This window comes from Artemia franciscana, chromosome 3 (genome assembly GCF_032884065.1).
Source record: "Artemia franciscana chromosome 3, ASM3288406v1, whole genome shotgun sequence".
In the NCBI taxonomy this organism is placed as follows: Eukaryota; Metazoa; Arthropoda; class Branchiopoda; order Anostraca; family Artemiidae; genus Artemia; species Artemia franciscana.
In genome coordinates, this window is record NC_088865.1 from 9,525,950 (window position 1) to 9,544,739 (window position 18,790).

General features: G+C 32.1%; 1 protein-coding gene across 2 annotated transcripts in view; it reads right to left on the reverse strand.

Annotated features, from left to right (window-relative positions):
* LOC136024854 (monocarboxylate transporter 1-like) overlaps nucleotides 1-18,790 on the reverse strand; it is an 87,357-nt gene that overhangs the window by 64,866 nt on the left and 3,701 nt on the right. The window contains exon 1 of one of the 2 annotated variants that reach the window (XM_065700368.1): nucleotides 344-362. The exons of the other annotated variant lie outside the window; for it this stretch is intronic. The gene's annotated coding sequence lies outside the window, so the exon portion shown is untranslated. Of the gene's footprint in view, nucleotides 1-343; nucleotides 363-18,790 lie in introns of those variants that run through there. 2 annotated transcript variants of the gene reach the window in all.

Consider the following 18,790-nt stretch of genomic DNA (forward strand, 5'->3'; position numbering starts at 1 on the left):
TTTTTCAAACAACTGAAATCCACAAGTTTCTTTGCATTGGCTCGGGGTTAGTGGTGAAATAAGCTAATCTTTTAAAAATTAATTGTCTGAATCTTTTAAAAGGATTAATTCCTTAAGGGTTCCAATTTTTTATGGGGAAGAAAATTTAACTGTGAAAAGGGTTTTCTGGGAGTTCATGCATAATCAAAAAGTATGGGCTTTCGTGTAATTGTTCCTAAAAACACCAAAAACAAGAAGAACAATAAGGAATTTTTTAAGGCAATGGAAAACAAGTTATAATGAACATTTCGGCCCTATGTCCAAGGGCCGTCCTCAGCAATACAAATAAGAAAAAACAACTTACAAGAGGATAAAATCAATAAAACTAAAATGAGCAGCCTTTCAAAACAGTCCCAGCATCCTTACCTCAGCGAAGTTCAACCAGGACTGATAAATAAATTGTTATGAAACGAGGCAATTCATTGAAATGAAAGAAAATGATTTAAAACACGTTTTTAATGCCAGCCTAGCTTTTTTCACTGCTGATCTTATAGGTCTATTTGTGACAGGTTCTGTGTTAATATCTATTGGTTTTGTATAATATTTTGTAAGGTCATTTTTAATTGCCCTAAACATTTGTTCTGATTCCTACATAACATTGTCTTAAAAAATTCTATATTGTTCTTCTTGTTTTTGGTGTTTGTGATGGAAAGGCAGTGTGGTCTTCGTCGTTAAGTAATTGTTCCTCTTTGTTGGTGAGGTGGGGGGATGGGTAAAAAAAAAATTTATCCCCAATAAAAAACAAGTGCCATTTTAACAACACGTGCCAATAACAAACAATTTTGCCACAGTGTTTAACAACACGTACAACTTACATATTATTTGCCGTTTAAATCCAGAGCTCGATTCTTACACTTTTTATAATGACCTCTTTTCCAATCCTTCAGACAATATGACAGAATTGTTTTCCGATTTATCTTATTTATTCCCTGATAATTATATGATTCAGTAATTTACAGCTCTGATTTCAAGATTCAAAATTACTAAAAAGTAACTGATTATAAGTAACTAATTAAAAAGTAACTAATAAAGAAACTATTACAAAGTAACTAATAAAGGCAATAAATGAATTTTACAAATGATCCTGAAACCAACAAAGAAACAGAATTTTTCCATCATTTTTCATGATGCAATAGGCCTATATGTTATTTTCTTCTTCTTTAGGGGGATAACATCTCCGTGTTGGAGTGTGACAAGAATGTGCCAAAGACAAAAAGAGACATTTTTGTCCTATTCTTCCGAGTTAAAAAGGGCTTAATTTGCATTGTTTTTTTGTCGCACATTTTTGCAAGCTGATCACATTAGCTTACTCGCAAAGCGTATTTCGCAAAGGAAAGCTAAATAGTCCCGCATTTTTCTTATCCGTTGTTTTATGCATTTAACCGTTGCTGATATGTCAACCATTGAGCAAGTATAAAGTACGCAAACCCATATTGTTTTTCTTATTTGTATCTAATTTTAAGTCGTTAACAAGAAAACTTGTTTTGAGCCATAACATTATTTAGAAGTATATTCTCTATTTCTCTATGGACGTACTTCAAAGATTTAAGAATCTGCAATGCATTACGATCGTCTCATGCAGACCGGATATAATCGCCAAACAGTTGATGGTAACAAACTGTAAGGAAGGAGCGACTCAGATTATTAGTAAACGAGACTCTAAAAAACAGAATTTTGATTGGAAGGGGGGTGGTTGCCCCCCAAACTCTTTTTACTCTTAAAAAGGAAAATAGAACTTTTAAATTGCAATCAAATGAGCCCCCTCCAAAGTTTATACGATCACTCTTCCAAGGTGAAGGGCCTCTTAAAAAAAAAAAAAAAATCAAACAGCTCGAGGTAACAAACTATAAATAAGGAGCGACTCAGCTCAAGGATAACTCAAACTTAAAAAAATTGAATTCTGATATCAATAGATTCATCAAAAGAATTGGTTTTTTATGCTGAATCCAAATTGATAAGATTTGCTATATTTTGATGTTACTTATCAGAAGCTGCGAAACTAAGAAATTTTGCCTGATTTTCAAAAAGGGGTGAATCCCCCAAAAAACCAAGGAATTTTAACGAAAATAGCACCATCAAATTTAGTGTATCAAAGAACATTACTGTAGGAATTATCGAGCTTCCATCTACGAAAATATGAAATTTTGCATTTTTGTCAGAAGAAACGTCAGGCATCCGCGTTTATTTGTTGTTGTTTTCTTTTCGTTTTATTTTTTCCCAGGGGTGATCTTATTGAACTAATGGTCCTAAAATATTTGTAGAGGGCTTATAAGAGCGAAAAATAAAAGTTCTAGGTCTCTTTTTAAGTAACTAAAACATTTGATGGCAACTAGCTTCCCTCCCAACCCTCTTTTTCCCAATGTCTTCGAACGAAATTTTAAGCTATCAATTTTTGTTCAATATAATTCAAAGGTCAAAAAACTATAGTAGTATGGCTGTAACAGGGGCGGGAGATACATCTGAGGCTCTATTTTCATATACCCTTAACCTTATTTGCATAATCCTGAACCTCATTTGCATATTACAGACCGTACACCACATTTACTGTTTGGGACGGGGGTCAGTGGCGTGACTCTGTAAGCTTAGCCAGAGTCACCCCAGCTTTAAATGGATACCTGGAGAAATCTGGGGAAGGTAAACAGGAAGGGTGTGCGAAAGCACAGGATGGTTGGCCCCCAACCATCCATTGCACTTTGTGGCTGAAGGGCCAAGAAACGGAGATCAGCACCGCCGGTAGGGACTGTTAAGACTAATGCCGTATCCTTTACCATATTTCTTACACCACATTTATATACCTGTCAGAATATGATTATCATTCATTCAACCTTCAATGAATAAGAGGAATTACCAGTTAATTAAACTGTTTTATTTGAATTCAATAGGTCTAGTGGATTAATTTCAATCAGAGGAATAACCACTTAAGATAACCGATTTATTTGAAATCAAATGGAATGGCAGAATCAGCGTAATCAGAGGAATGACCACTTAAGTAAACCGCTTTATTTGATTTCAAACGGACTAATAGAATCTATGATATATTATTGAACTTTATTTGAAAGCGTAAATTAACATAAGCATAGTGTAACCGCCTGTATCAGAAAATTCATGGGAATGACCGCTTAAATGAATACTTTTTTTGGAAAAATTCTGGTCATCCCACATCTAAGGGCCCCCAACACCACTCCCCCAGCTTCCCCCTTTTTTGAACATAGGATTTTTTGAAATTTAAAAACAGTTTTAACTTAGAAACTTTTTCAACTTTTTTAGGACTTAGAAATTTATTAACTTTCTTTATCATGTCTTAAAATGATGTAAAATATAATTATGACAAAAGAAATTCACTTGTGATATTTTCAAAACACGAAATGAACATGGTATAAAAACGTTAGTAGTGATTTTTTCCTATTAGAAAAATTATATTTGTAATGAAATTTATTCCTTTTTTTACTTGTTTTTTTTTGGGACTTAAAAATTTTTTTGGACAACTTATATATGACCCCGAAAAGGAATAAGCACCATGACAAGAGAAAACATAGTGAAATATCTTATAGTATGGATTCAAACAATTAATTTTTATTTTTTATGATGATATCCTTAATGACGTTATTCTAAAGTGACAAAATATTATTAATCATATCAGATGCATTTTGACTGTGTGTCTTTTTATTAAAGAAAACTAAACTCCAAATTTCTCAAATGCTCAAATATTTATAATAAAACAAGTTGTACTTTAACCGTGTACGTTTATTTTCACGAAAAATAAACCTCAAGTTTCTTCAATGATCAATTATTACTAATGCAAATCAAACATATTCTATCTGTGTGTATTCTTACATCTGAAAACTAGAACGGAAATTTCTTAAATGCTCAAACACTATTAATAAAATAAAATATTGTTTTTTAACCTGTGCATTCTTTTTTATGGAAAACTAAAATCTTTTGCTTCTTAAATGATCAAATATTTTTAATAGAATCAGATGTATTTTAACCATCTGTTTTCTTATCTCTAAAATCTAGAACCCAAGATTTTTAAATGCTCAAATTTTTAATAGATAAAACATGTATTTACAATGCGTGTTTTTATTTCTGAAAGCACAGCCCCAAATTTCTTAGCTTCTGAAATATTTTTTAATAAAATAAGATGCATTTTGAAAGTGCGTGTTCTTTTGTATGAAAACTGGAACCCTAGTCTCTTGATTAATCAAATATTATTAATAAAATCCGATGTATTCTTAGCATATGTGCTATTTTTTCTGAGAACCAAAGCCCAAATTTCCTAAATGATCAAAAATTGTAAGGTCAGATGCATTTTAAACTTGTGAACTCTTATTTCTGAAAACAAAAACCGGAGTTTCTCAAATGCTTAAATATTTTACAATAAAATAAGATGTATTTTAACTGTGTGCTTTCTTTTTTTTATACAAACTAAGCCCCAAGTTTCTCAAATGATCAAATATTATTAATAAAATCAAATATATTTTAACCGTATGTTTTCTTTTTTCTGAAATATTGAACCCAAGTTAGCTAAAATGCAAAAATACTTTTAATAAAATAAGATGTTTTTTAACCACGTGAGGTCATTTTATGAAATCTATGACCTAAGTTTCTTAAATGATTAAATGGTTTTGATAGATCAGATGTGTTGTAACTGAGTGTTTTTTTTTTATTTCTGAAAACTAAAACTTTAGTCTCTTAAACGATAAAATCTATATATATAAAAATAAGTTGTTTGTCTGTTGACTGACATCATGTTTGTCGACTGACGTCAGTATAAGGATTGAGCATTATGCCGTCATGAAGTTGTTTGTCGACTGACGTCATGTTTGTCGACTGACGAAACTACAGACCGGGACACCGGGACACAAATGACGACCGGGACACAGGGAATATAAATGACGACCAAGACACTCAAAGAGAAATTACAGACTGGGACACCGGGACACAAATAACGACCGGGACACAGGGAATATAAATGACGACCGGGACACAGGGACACAACTACAACGGGGACGCCGGGGGCACAAGGGGGATAAATAAATGACGACCGGGACACAGGAGTGTTCGATTAGAAATCAACATCAACAAAGCTCAAGGGCAAGCATTAGAATAATGAGGTATAGATCTGAATACGGATTGTTTTTCCCATGGACAATTATATGTTGCATGTTCAAGAATCGGTAAACCTGACAATCTATTTATATGCACAGACAATGGGACAGCGAAGAATGTTGTATATTTGCAAATTTTACTTAGTTAAAAACATATATATATATATATATATATATATATATATATATATATATATATATATATATATATATATATATATATATATATATATATATATATATATATATATATATATATATCTATATTCACAGGTGGGACACAGGGACACAACTACAATGGTGCGTAACTAATATGGCGCATAACGAATTACGTGCGCGGGGGGGGGCTTGGGCGTGGGCGCGAAGCGCCCCCACCAACTAGGTGTTTGAGTGGCGCGAAGCGCCACCTCAACAGCTAGTATTCTTATAAAATAAGTTTCAAAATCTTGTGTAGTATTATCAAACATCTTGCACAGTATTATCAAGATTTTGCATGATATAACAAGAATCCTCTATTGCATTATCAGACCTTACGTGGTATTATCAAAATTACGCAAGTTATTAACAAAATCTTGCATGATATTATCAAAATCTTACCTGACATTAGCAAAATAAGTTTCTGGTACTATCAAAACGTGTCTGATATTGTCCGAATCTAAAATGGTGTCGTCAAAATCATATCGACTATTACTCAAATTTAAAGTAGTGCTATGAAATTGTTTCTGCTATTATAGATATAATACAAATATTGCCAAGTATTACCAAAACTTTATGTGGTGCTATCAAAATCCTGCCTGACATTATCAAACATCTTGCTCCACAAGATCAACATCTCGACTGGTATAATGAGATTTCTCTATGGTACTATAAAAACCATACGTGATAGATCCAAATCTTGCAAGCTATTAACAAAATCTTGCATGGTACTATTAAGACATTAGATAAAATTAACAAAATATTTTCATTTCTTACACGAAATTACCAAATCATGCTAAATATTACAATATCTTATCCTGCATTTTCAAAGTCATGTGCGATATTCTTAGAATCCTTTCCGGTATTATCTAAATCTTGTATGTTATTATCAAAGCCTAGGGTAATGCTACAAAAATCGTGTATGGTACTATCAAAGTATTATCAACCATTACTAAAATCTTATGTGATATTATCAAAATCTTGCCTGAAATTATCAAATATCTTGCGCTAAATTATCAAAACCCCAACATGTTATAATGAGAATCCTCTATAATATTATCAAAACTTCACGTATTATTATCAGAATCTTGCAAGTTATTAACGAAATCTTGGATGATATTTTAAAACTTTTACCCAATACTAACAAAATAGTTTTCTGGTAATATCAAAACGTGTTTGATATGGCCAAAACTGACATGATGTTATCTAAATCGTGTCTGCTATTACGAAATTTAACATAGTGCTTCAAATCGTATTTGTCGTTATCAAGATTATTAGAATCTTACCAATTATTACCTAACTCTTGTATGATACCATTTAAATATTGTCTGATATTTTGAAACACCTCATACTACATTATCAAAATCTCGACTGGTATAATGAGATCCCTCTACGAAAATATCAAAATCATACATGGTATTATCACAATGGTGCTAGTTATCAACAAAACCTTTCATGGTACTATTAATTAATCTTAAAGTTATTAACAAAATGTTTTCAGCTACAATCAAAACGTGTTCACTATGACCAAAATCCAATATGTTACTACTAAATTCATGTTTACTATTAAATTAGCTTATCGTTTCTGCTCTTATCAAGATTCTTGAGATCTTGTCAAATATTATCAAGGTCTTACATTATATTATCAAAGTTTTGCATGATATTAATAAGTTCTGTTAAATATTAAACAAATTGTCTTATATTTTCTAAGTCTTGGAGGTATTATGAAGCTCCTTTCTGGAACTACCTAAATCTTGCAAGCTATCGAAATTTAGAATGGTGCTAGTAAAATTGTGTCTGATGCTAACAAAATATTATCAAAAATTACAAAATCTTGTATGATATTTTTGAAATCTTGCCTTAAATTATCAAATATCTTGCGCTACATTATCATAATTCAACATGAGATAAGGAGAAATCTTTATGATTTTATCGAATTTTTACATTGTATTATCAATATCTTGCAAGCCATTAACGACATTTTGCATGATACTATGAATATTTTACCTGATATTGAAACAATATTTTTCTGGTACTATCAATATCGTCAAATCTGACATGATGTTATCTAAACCACTTCTGCCATTGTCAAATTTAAAATAGTGTGACCAAATCATATTTTTCATTATTAAGATTATCCAAATCTTCCCAAGTATTACTTAACTCTTGTGTTATATTATCAAAATCTTGTCTGACATTATGAAACCTCAACGCTACATTATCAAAATCTTCACCGATATAATGAGGATCCTTTATGATAATATCAAAATCTTACATGTTATTATCACAATAGTGCAAGTTATCAACAAAACCTTTCATGGTATTACAGTTTAATCTCGAAAGTTATTAAAAAGATAACAAGATAAAGGTAAAGTTATTAACAAGATATTTTCAGCTATAATCAAAACATTACTGCTATTATCAAAATATAATATTTTGCGGTCAAAATCATGCTACTATTAACAAAACTTAACATAGTACTACCAAGATCGTGTCTTCTTTTGTCAATATAATTCAAATCTTGTCAAAGCTTATCAAAACCTTATTATGTTATCAAAGTCTTGCATAATATTACAAAATCTTGTTAATTATTACTAAATCTTGTCTTGTATTATCCAAGTCTTGTGAGATATTATGAGTATCCTTTCTGACATTACCTAAATCTTGCAAGCTATTGTCAAAATTTAGAATTGTGATATCAAAATTTTGTCTGGTACTATTAAAATTTTATTAAATATTACCAAAATCTTGAATGGTATTATCAAAACCTGGTCTTATATTATCAAAAATCTTGCAAAAAATTTTCAAAATCTCGCCTTATATAACAAGAATTCTCTACTACATTAACAAAACCTTAGGTGGTGTTATACGAATCATACAAGTTATTAACAAAATCTTGCATGGCCTTATCAAAATCTTACCAGGCATTGACAAAATATTTTTTGGTACTATCAAAACATGTCTAATATTGTCAAAATCTAAGATTGTATCATCAAAATCTTGTCTACTATAAACCAAAATTTACCATAGTACTATGAAATCGAGTCTTTTATTAGTAATAATATCAAAATTTTGCGAAGTATTATCATGCTGCTATGTGATACTATCAAATCCTCTCTTATATTACCAAACATCTTGAACTACGATATCAGAATTTTAACTGGTGTAATGAGAACGCTCTATACTTTTATCAAAACCTCAAATGATATTGTCAAAATCTTGCACTTTATTATCAAAGACTTACCTAACATTAATTAAAAAATTTTAACTATAAACAAAACGTGTGTGCTATAAAAAAATACAATATGGATCTATAGTGGAAAAATATTTCCACTGTTAACAAGCTTCAACGTGGTGCTATCAAAATCGTGTCTGTTACTATCAGGATTTTCAATATCTTCTCAAATATTATGAAAACTTGATACTTCCATTGAGTTGATACTTCCAGTGAGCGGAACTCGATGCTTCCGTTGAGTGAATTTTTATCTAGGCTACGTTGAAATAGCTGATGGCTTTATAACTTACAGCTAGGCTACGTTGAATTAAGTGCCGTCAAGTTAGGTTCAAATTGGTGCAATTAGCTTGGCCTGCCACGCTATGTGAACCTACTTGGCACACTTGGCAAGATTTTATTAATCTTTGTAATGACAAACAGGATTTGATCGCACTAAGCTAAGTTTGGTAGTAGCAGACACGATTTAGAAAAACATCTTGGTAATATTAGGCAATATTTTCATAATATCATGCAAGATTTTGTTCATAACTTACAACATTTTGATGATACTATACAAAGGTTTGAGAATGTAATGGAGGTCCCTCTTTATACCATGTGCAATTTTGAAAATGTAGCCCAAGTTGTTTGATAATATCAGACATGATTTTGATAATAGCACACAACACCATTTCAGATTTGGATAATATTCGACATGTTTTGATAGCACCAGAAATTTTTTTTTAATGCCAGACGGAGAATTCTTATCGTGTCTGATAAGATTGGTTAATAATTGAAGGGATTTTAATAATTTTGATAACATTGAGATAATACTTGCTATGATTTCAATAATAACAGACAAAAAATTGATTTCATCAAGCTGGATTTTGGTAATAACAGATAGTAACAAAAAAAGATTTTGTTCATACCAGGTAATATTTTGATACAACCATACATGATTTTTTTATAGTTTATGAGACTTAGGTAATACCAGAGAGTTAATACTCAGGTAATACTCATAATATCTGACAAGACTTCGATAATGCAAGACAAGATTTTGTAATACCTAGCAAGATTTGGTAATATCATGTACTACATTAATATCACAATGTAAGAGGTTTGATAATATCTAATCTTGACTATAACTGACACGACTTTGATAACATTATGTTAAATTTTGTTAAAAGTGAAAATGATTTTGATAGTGTAATGCTAGTTTCTGGTAACAATAAACCTGTTGTGATTGTAGTTGAAAATATTTCGTTAATTTCATTTAAGATTTGATAATACCATGTAATACTTTTTTAATAACTTGTAAGATTTTTATATTATCAAATATGGTTCAATAGTACCATAGACAATTTTAATCACATCAGTTGAGATTTTTATATTGTAGTGTAAGATGTTTGATAATATCAGACATTGTATTGACAGGACTACACAACATTGTTAATGCTTGTCAATATTGTGATGATCTTGATAATAGCAGAGACGATTTCATAGTACTACGCTAAATTTTGGTAATAGAAGTTATGATTTTGACGCCAGCATTTTAGATTTTGACAATATCAGACACGCTTAGATATTACCAGAAAATATTTTGCTAATACCAGGTAAGATTTTGATGGTATCAAGAAAGATTTTGTTAATAACCTGCATAATTTTGATCATACAACATAAAGTTTTAATAATGCAATAGAGGTTTCTTGTTATATCAGGCGAAATTTCGATAATGTAGTGCAGGATGTTTGATAATATTAGACAAGATTTCGATAGTACCACACAATATTTGGAAACTTATTTTATTAAAAATAATTGATCATTAAAGATACTAAGGTTTTAGTTTTCAGAATTAAGTAAACACACAGTTACGATATATCTGATCTATTAATAATATTTGATTATTTAAGAAACTTAGTATTTCGTCTTCATAAAATAAACACACATGGTTAAAATACATTACATTTTATTAACAGTATTTGAGCATTTAAGAAAACTTGGGCTTTATGTTTCAGAAATCAAAACACAAAAGGTTAAAACACACTTTATTTGTTAGTAATTCTTAATTATTTGAGAGATTTGGGGTCAAGTTTTGTTAAAAACACAATCAGGAAAAATACATCTTATTTTATTGTCTAACATTCAAGCATTTAAAAAACTAAGGTTTTAGTTTTCAGAAATAAGACCGCGTATGTTTGAAAAACATCTGATTTTATTACTAGTATTTGATCATTTAAAAAACTTGGACTTTGGTTTTCATGTGCACCTGGTTTAAATACATCTTAATTTATTAGAAATATTATAGCAGTTTAGAAGGTTGGGTTTTAGATATGACATATAATGACACCGTAGGTCAAAGTGCCTTTTATCTTATTAGAAAACATTTGATAATTTTAGAAACTAAGGCTTTATACGTCATAAGAAAAAGAACGCTCACGGTTTAAATATATCTGATTTAAAAAAAAAATATCTGATCATTTAGGAAATTGGAGCATTTAATTTGGGCAGGAAATATTTGAGCATTTAAGAAACTTGTGTTCAGTTTTCTGAAATAAAACATACACAGTTGAAATATATCTGATTTTATTAATAATATCTGACCACATAAGAATAACGGCATGTAGAATATGAATCGTAAAACATAAAAATGAATGCTTTGAAATCCATTCCATAAAATGCTTCATTACGTTTTCTCTTGACTTGGTACTTATTCAATTTTGGGGTCATGTATAAATTGTTGAAAAAATTTCTCCCCAAAAAAGTTAAAAAATAGTTGAAAAAAGTCCCCTCAAAAAAGTTGAAGAATTTTTGAGTTTAAAAAATAAATAAAAAAATAAAAAAAATTTCACTACAAACATTATTTCTCTAATAAGAAAAATCACGTCTAATATATTTATATCATCTTCATTTCGTATTTTGACAATATCACAAGTGAATTTTTGTTATTACAAAAATATTTTATGTCATTTTAAGACATGTTAAAAAATTTGAATATTTTTCTCAAAAAAAAGTCCCAAAAAAAGTTGAAAAATTTTTAATTTGAAACAAATTCAAAACTCAAAAAAATTCTGAGTTCAAAAAAGGGGGGGCAAAAAGTTGGGGAGGGGCATTAGGGGCCTTGTAGGTAGGGCATAGATGATCATAAGTTCCCTGTAAAAAAAAGTTTTGATATAAATGGTCATTCTCGTGAATATGCTGATACAAGCGGCTACACTATGCCTATGTTAATAATGTACTGTCAAGTTAAGTTCAATACTATATGATAAATTCCATTGGTCTATTTGGAATCAAATGTAACAGTTTACTTAAGTGGCTATTGCCGCGATTACGCTGATTCTACCATTCCATTTGATTTCCAATAAACCGGTTTTCTTAAGTGATCTTTCCTCTTGTCCTGTAAAGGCTGAATATATGTTAATCATGTATTGACAGGTATACGCAAATGAGGTGTACCGTCTGTAATATGCAAATGAAGTTTAAGGTATATGCAAATGAGGTTTAGGGTATATACAAATGGAGGCTCGGGTGTATCTCCCGTCCCTGTTACGACCATACTACTAACCAAGTCTTTGGGTATATCATGACCCCCTTAGTCCTCGGGGAAAGGGTTGTACGCTATGAAACCTCATTGTTTAAATTTAATATTTGTTTTTGGGAAGTATACAGGCAGTTGTAGGAGGGGAGATGGTAGTTCTGCTAGGGGGATTTTCCATAGGGAGGATTTTCAGTGGGTAGGAAAGTTTCTGGGCGTGAGCTTTACAGAGAAAATTTTACACCAGAAGAATTTGTAAGAATTCCTGTGCGAACTTTTTTATTCGTCTCACTTTCTCTTTACAAACTCAATTTCAGGTGTGGAGATGCTCCAGGCAAATTGTCTTGGGTCAATTTTCAGTGGGGTTGGAATTGCCTGGAGGAGTTTTTCGTATGGGGGATTCTCCACAGGGAAATCTTAAATGGGAAATTTTCTGGCGAAAAAATTCTCCACCGGAGAAATTCTCAGCGTAAGAGTTTTCCACGGGAGCAACTTTTGATTGGGGGGAGGGATATTCGGGAAAAATCTTTCACAAAGGTAAGGATTTCGGGCACGATCTGAAAAAATGATCAGAAATCAAAATCCTTTTCAAATGAAATTATGCTAAGGAGAATTTATTAGCAGAATTGTCAGCAAGAAATTTTCCGGGAGAAATTTTCAACGTGGATGAAATTGTCGGTAAGAATCTTCCGAGGGGATGGGTATTTTTTACGGGAGAAACTTTCCAAGGAGGAATTTTCCTTAGGGGGATGGAGCTTTCCGTGGATGAGAGCCGGATTTCCCAGCATTATTTGAAAAGCGATCGGAAATTAAATCTATGTGAAAAACAACTTTTTTCAAATGAAAGTAAGGAACAACATTAAAACTTAAAATGAGCAGAAATTAGTCCTTATATGAGAGGGATCGCCCCCTACTTAGAATCTTGCTCTTTACGATAAAGTTTAAATTTTTGTCCGATTTCTTTAAAAACGATTCCTGAAACAAAACTTAAAAATCATTTAATTTGAATCAGAAGTTTTTTTAAAGTACTAAAAATCGCATCGTGAAGAGGAGGAATTGAGGTGGGGACAACCTCCTTCAGATACGGACCAAAATTTGTTCGTTTTACGTTTCAATGTTCCCCTTTATTTTCATTCGAAAAAAACTTGTTTTATTTTTGGGAGGTGTATTATCTCGGTAGAGATCAAAAGGGAGTTCATTTGTTATGGTTTCTGTTGTTGATAATATCCTATTCCTTGCCTTGCATGTATTATTAACAAATCTAAGATATTTAGGGCGTAAATTTGACTAGTTTTGACGTCCCTTTCAAGCAAATTATTGCAGAATACAAAGGCTATAAATAACTTTTCAAGACAGCAAAGGTTAAACAAAATCTTTGGAGATTCTTTATGGAAAATGATTTTTACCCAAGGACAATAAATTTGGAAGTGTTGTTGGGATTAAAAAGGAACAGACATAACAGCATTGTCCTCTAACTCCTTTCATATGCAGCAAATTTATAGTGGCAGCTGCCAGACAGCTGATTCAGGGATTGTACAGATTAATTCGATGAGGTCCTCGCTCATTATTTTATTTGTACATGAAAATATATCTCATACTGTACATCTAGCCCTGCCTGATCCTGCATTTAACGCTACATTATCAAAGCCGTATCCAGGGAGGGTGTTACCTTGTTTGGGCCCCCTCCCCCAAACAACCTTTGCCTGACTCTTGAAAAAGTAACAAATTGCTTATAAATAAATTTTTGATGCGTTTTACAAAGGTTTTGAACCCCCTCCCCTCTGAACAAGTCTTGGACATGCGCTCACATGATTCTAAGCTCGCGCCTCAGCTCCTGGAATTTATGAGACCGCCTTATTTTATTCCACGCAACAATTTTGACAATGAGCCATTTTTTTATTAAATTTTATGTCTACTTTGAGAAAGATTAGTTTTATTTCAGACGATGTTTATCTTTATTTGCTTTCAGGTGCGGCATTGAGAATTATTGTTTTACCTTGATGAATACCTGTTTCTATAGTAGAAGGAGAAAATCTTGATATCTGGTTGATATTTCCCATGGTAAAAGCGAATCCACAAGCTGATTTGGTTCTAGACTCTTCTGAATACTTGTCTTGTTTGTTTTTTCTATGTAAAAAAGCAACTTTATTTGCATCAGACACTAGTGATTAGAAATAATATGCTTGAACAATTTGTTGCTGGCATGGGAGTTGAATCCAAGATTATTAGCTCTTTATTATAGACTTTACCGTTACGTTTGGCACTTTATCTCACGTCATGTTTGTTCTCCCTCGTCTATCTTTTATATCTGACCACCTCTCTGCAAAGCTTGAAAACAAATCAAAGAGTTCGTGATAACGAACTGTAGTAAGGAGCGACCCGGCTGAATAGTAACCGAAACTCTAAAAAACGGAATTTTGATACCGATATTTACACAAAAAGAATCACATTTTAATACTAATTTTAAATATATAAGTTTTATCAAGTTTAGTCTTACCCATCAAAAGTTACATGAGAAAATCTGCCATATTTTAGAAAATATTTTTTTACTGTTTTAACAAAAAAAAATTTTTGCTATTGAAGTATAAATGAAACTTATCAGATAAAATAATATATAATATATAATATAATATAATATATAATAATATAAAATATGAAACAAAAATCAGATAAATAAATTAATCTGAAGCCTCATGAAGAATACGCAGTTTGTCCATTAAATTGTACTTTTTAGGAATCTAACCTATCTCCACCTAAGCAATGACTCACTGCCCCTTATTATAGCTGATACGCAATCAAAAGATCACCAAAAGTATCCTAATTTCATCAAACGATTCGTGGTAACGAACTGTAGTAAGGAGCGACCCGGCTCAATAGTAACCGAAACTCTAAAAAAATGGAATTTTGGTACCAATAGTTACATCAAAAGAATCTGACTTTAATGCTGATTTTAAATATATAGGTTTTATCAAGGTTAGTTTTACCCATCAAAAGTTACGAGCCCGAGAAAATTTGCCTCATTCTAGAAAATAGGGAGAAATACCCCCTAATGGTCATACGATCTTAACCAAAATCACACCATCAGATTCAGCGTATCAGAGAACCATTTTGAAGAAGTTATAAACCCCTATTTGTAAAAAGTGAAATTTCGCATTTTTTGCCAGAAGACAAATCACGGATGCGTCTTTTTTTTCCAGGGGTGATCGTATCGACTCAGTGGTCCTAGAATGTCGCGAAAGGGCTCATTCTAACGGAAATTAAATTGGAGGGCACCTAGGCCCCCTCCCACGCTCATTTTTCCCCAAAGTCACCGGATCAAAATTCTGAGATAGCCATTTTATTTACCATAGTCGGGAAACCTAATAACTATTTCTTTGTGGACGACTTACTCCCCCGCAGTCCCCGTGAGAGGGGCTGCAAGTTACAAACGTTGACCTGTGTTTACATATAGTAATGGTTACTGGGAAGTATACAGACGTTTTCAGAGGGGTTTTTTGGTTTGGGGGGAAGTTGAGGGGAAGGGCTACGTGAGAGGATCTTTCCATGGAGGAATTTCTCATGGGAGAAGAGACTTTCAACGGAGGGGTCGCAGGATTTTCTAGAATTATTTAAAAAAAAACGATGAAAAAATAAATATGAAAAGCAGCATTAAAACTTAAAACGAACAGACATTATAACGCGTATGAGGGGTTTACCTCCTCGTAATACCTTGCTCTTTACGCTAAAATATTTTTAGTAATTACAACTACTTATTCTACGGCCTTTGTGATTCAGTGGTCATTCTTAAGGAATTAGGACAAAATTTAAGCTTTAGTGTAAAGAGGGAGGTATCGACGAGGGGTGAGCCCCCTCATATACGCAATAAAAATATACGAATACAGAATTTCGCTATGTAAGTTAATTCGTAAGTTATGTATATTTTTTACTTATGAAAACGTTCGTAAAAAATTAAAAGTTATAGTTGCCTTTTTAAGTAATCAAAAAATTAGAGGGCAACTAGACCTCCTCCCTCGCTCCTTTTTTCTCAAAATCTTCCAATTAAAACTATGAAAAAGCCATTTAGCCAAAAAAAATTAATATACAAATTTTGTTTTAATTATTTATGTGCTGAGAGCCAAGATCAAAACATGCATTAATTCGAAAACGTCCGGAAATTAAACAAAAAAACAAGTTTTTTTAAAGGAAAGTTAGGAACGACATTAAAACTTAAAACGAACAGAAATTACTCCGTATATGAAAGGGGCTTTTCCTCTTCAACGCCCCGCTCTTTACGCTAAAGTTTTTTACTGTTTTAAAAAGTACAGTTAAGAGAAAGAGTCAAACTTTAGCGTAAAGAGCGGGGCATTGAGGAGGAAAAGCCCCTTTCATATACGGAGTAATTTCTATTCGTTTTAAGTTTTAATGTCACTCCTTACTTTCCTTTAAAAAACTTGTTTTTTTGTTTAATCACAAAAAAGAGAGACTACTTTCGAAATACTCTGAGGTAACAGGCTTTGATTTCATTGGTTGACGTCTGTGACAAATTTTCGCAAGCCAGTCATATTATCCCTTTAGCGTTTATCCGATTGGTAGTCCCACCTTCTTGAAAGCTTATTTATCGCCCTGTGTAAAATTTTAAGCCATTTAAAACATAACGATTTTTTGAGTCAGAATATTTTTTACAAAGAACTTTCTGTTTCTCTAGGTAGAAACTTCACAATAGCTTTTTTTCGAAAAATTGGGATTACAATCTATTCTATTTCATTTCAATCCATTCCTTTTATCTCAACACACTTGATTGATTTGTTGGACACGTCAATAATAGTCAATGTGTCTGTTAATATTTTAGAAACGCTCAATTTCTTATGAAGTATCTTATGTATTGTTTTCCCACTTTCAGGAATAGTCTGACTGTGGTAATTTCTGACTTACACTAAGGTATTATCCAAGATTTTTCTTTTAGGGGGGAGGGTATAAAAAATTACAAAATACAACACAACTTCAAACCTGTAATACAGCTAAACTTGTTTATGTGCATTTTTGTTTATTTTCCAAGAGTTGAAAACATTGGAAGGGGGAAAGGGGTCAAACCAGATACACACCTTCTAGATACAAGTAGGTCTGTCACCAAAAGTGTTTGCAAGGCATGTCAAAACCTAAAAAAAACTCGTTGTACAACAAAGAGGTTACTAAATACGTTAAACGAATAACATATTATTATTATTATTTTTTTTAGCTTTTCCATTCATTACAAAATCAATCTAATGTAAAACATTGTTGTATGATAGCTAAATACCATTCCTACAGTAAAATATATTAGATTCTATGCTTAGAACTTTATGCTCATTTTATACTTGCTTCTTATAATTAGCACTAACAAATTAGAATGGGATATTTTAATTCTTGAGAAAGACGTGAAAAACTGGAGAAACGTTCATTGTAATAACCAATAATAAAAACTTGGCAATCAAAAACGAACAGAAACTAATGAAAAAAAATAGGCGAATATCATTCTTAATACATCAATCCAACGCATTCTGAAAAAACTTAAACAAACTTAAATTGGGTTAAACCTTATAAAACAGAAGGAGGTGGGGTGTTTACCAGATGGAGATGGAGATTAAGGTTACTGCAAGGTCATTAAATTTAAATGGGTAATTTAACATCTTCATCAGCCCTCCTGGGCTAGATCTAGCCGCATATCATACAGAGTGCATGAATCTACGACATTGTCAAAAAATTGCCGTTGGTAAATTTGGTAAAATTGCCGTTGGTAAAATTGCCGTTGGTAGCAGAAAGACTAAATATATATTCCAATAAGCTTCCAGCAAATTTCGAGTTAAAACTTTAGTTTAGAGAGCAAGGAGTTGAGGATGTATGCCCCCTTTTTTTATGCTTTTGGTTTTCGAACTGGAATTTGGAATTGGTTCCGATTCGCAACAGGGTCAAATTCAGGTCAAATTTCCTAGAACAAGCTAGGTTGTATTCACAAACGTCACAAATTTTGCCTATTCACCTATTTATATCACCTATTTTAACAACTTTCTCCTATTTATTTTCAAAGTTGGTAGCTTTCAATATTTTTTAGAAAACTGATGATTTTCATTAACCAAGGATATTACATTTTTCGTCAGTGATCACTGTTGCATGAGCTACATGTATATGTATATGAGCTAGTATGCATATGTTACAGTGAAAGCCCAAAATCTGGTAATTGTCGACATTCATTGGTGAATGTCCGAAATTCCTTTTTCTCTGCTTAGATTCAGTCAGCTTTGCCAATCACCTTCGTCAGTCTTATGCAAGGTGTGATGGCAAAAGTTAAAGTTAGGTTGGGTTAGGTTAAATTTAGTTATAAATCTCAGAAATAGGTTAAAAACCTAACCTGTCGCCATCAAAACTAGCATAAAATGGAAAATTCGGACTGGCAAAGCTGACTAAATCTACTACTACTACTACTACCACTTACAAGTCATCACAGCACCAAGCTGCCTGAGGCCAATACAGCTACGCAAAGTCTTCCTCCATCCCAATCTATTCAAAGCCTACCTCTTTACATCCTCCCAGAAGGTTCCCATTTCCTTTAGATCTTTCTTTATATCATACTCCCACCCCATACAAGGATGGCTTGATTTCTGTTTAGCCCTAGACGGTTGGCCAAAAAGGACAATCTTGGGCAATCTATCATCCTTCATCCGCAGAACATGCCCAAGCCATCTTAACCTT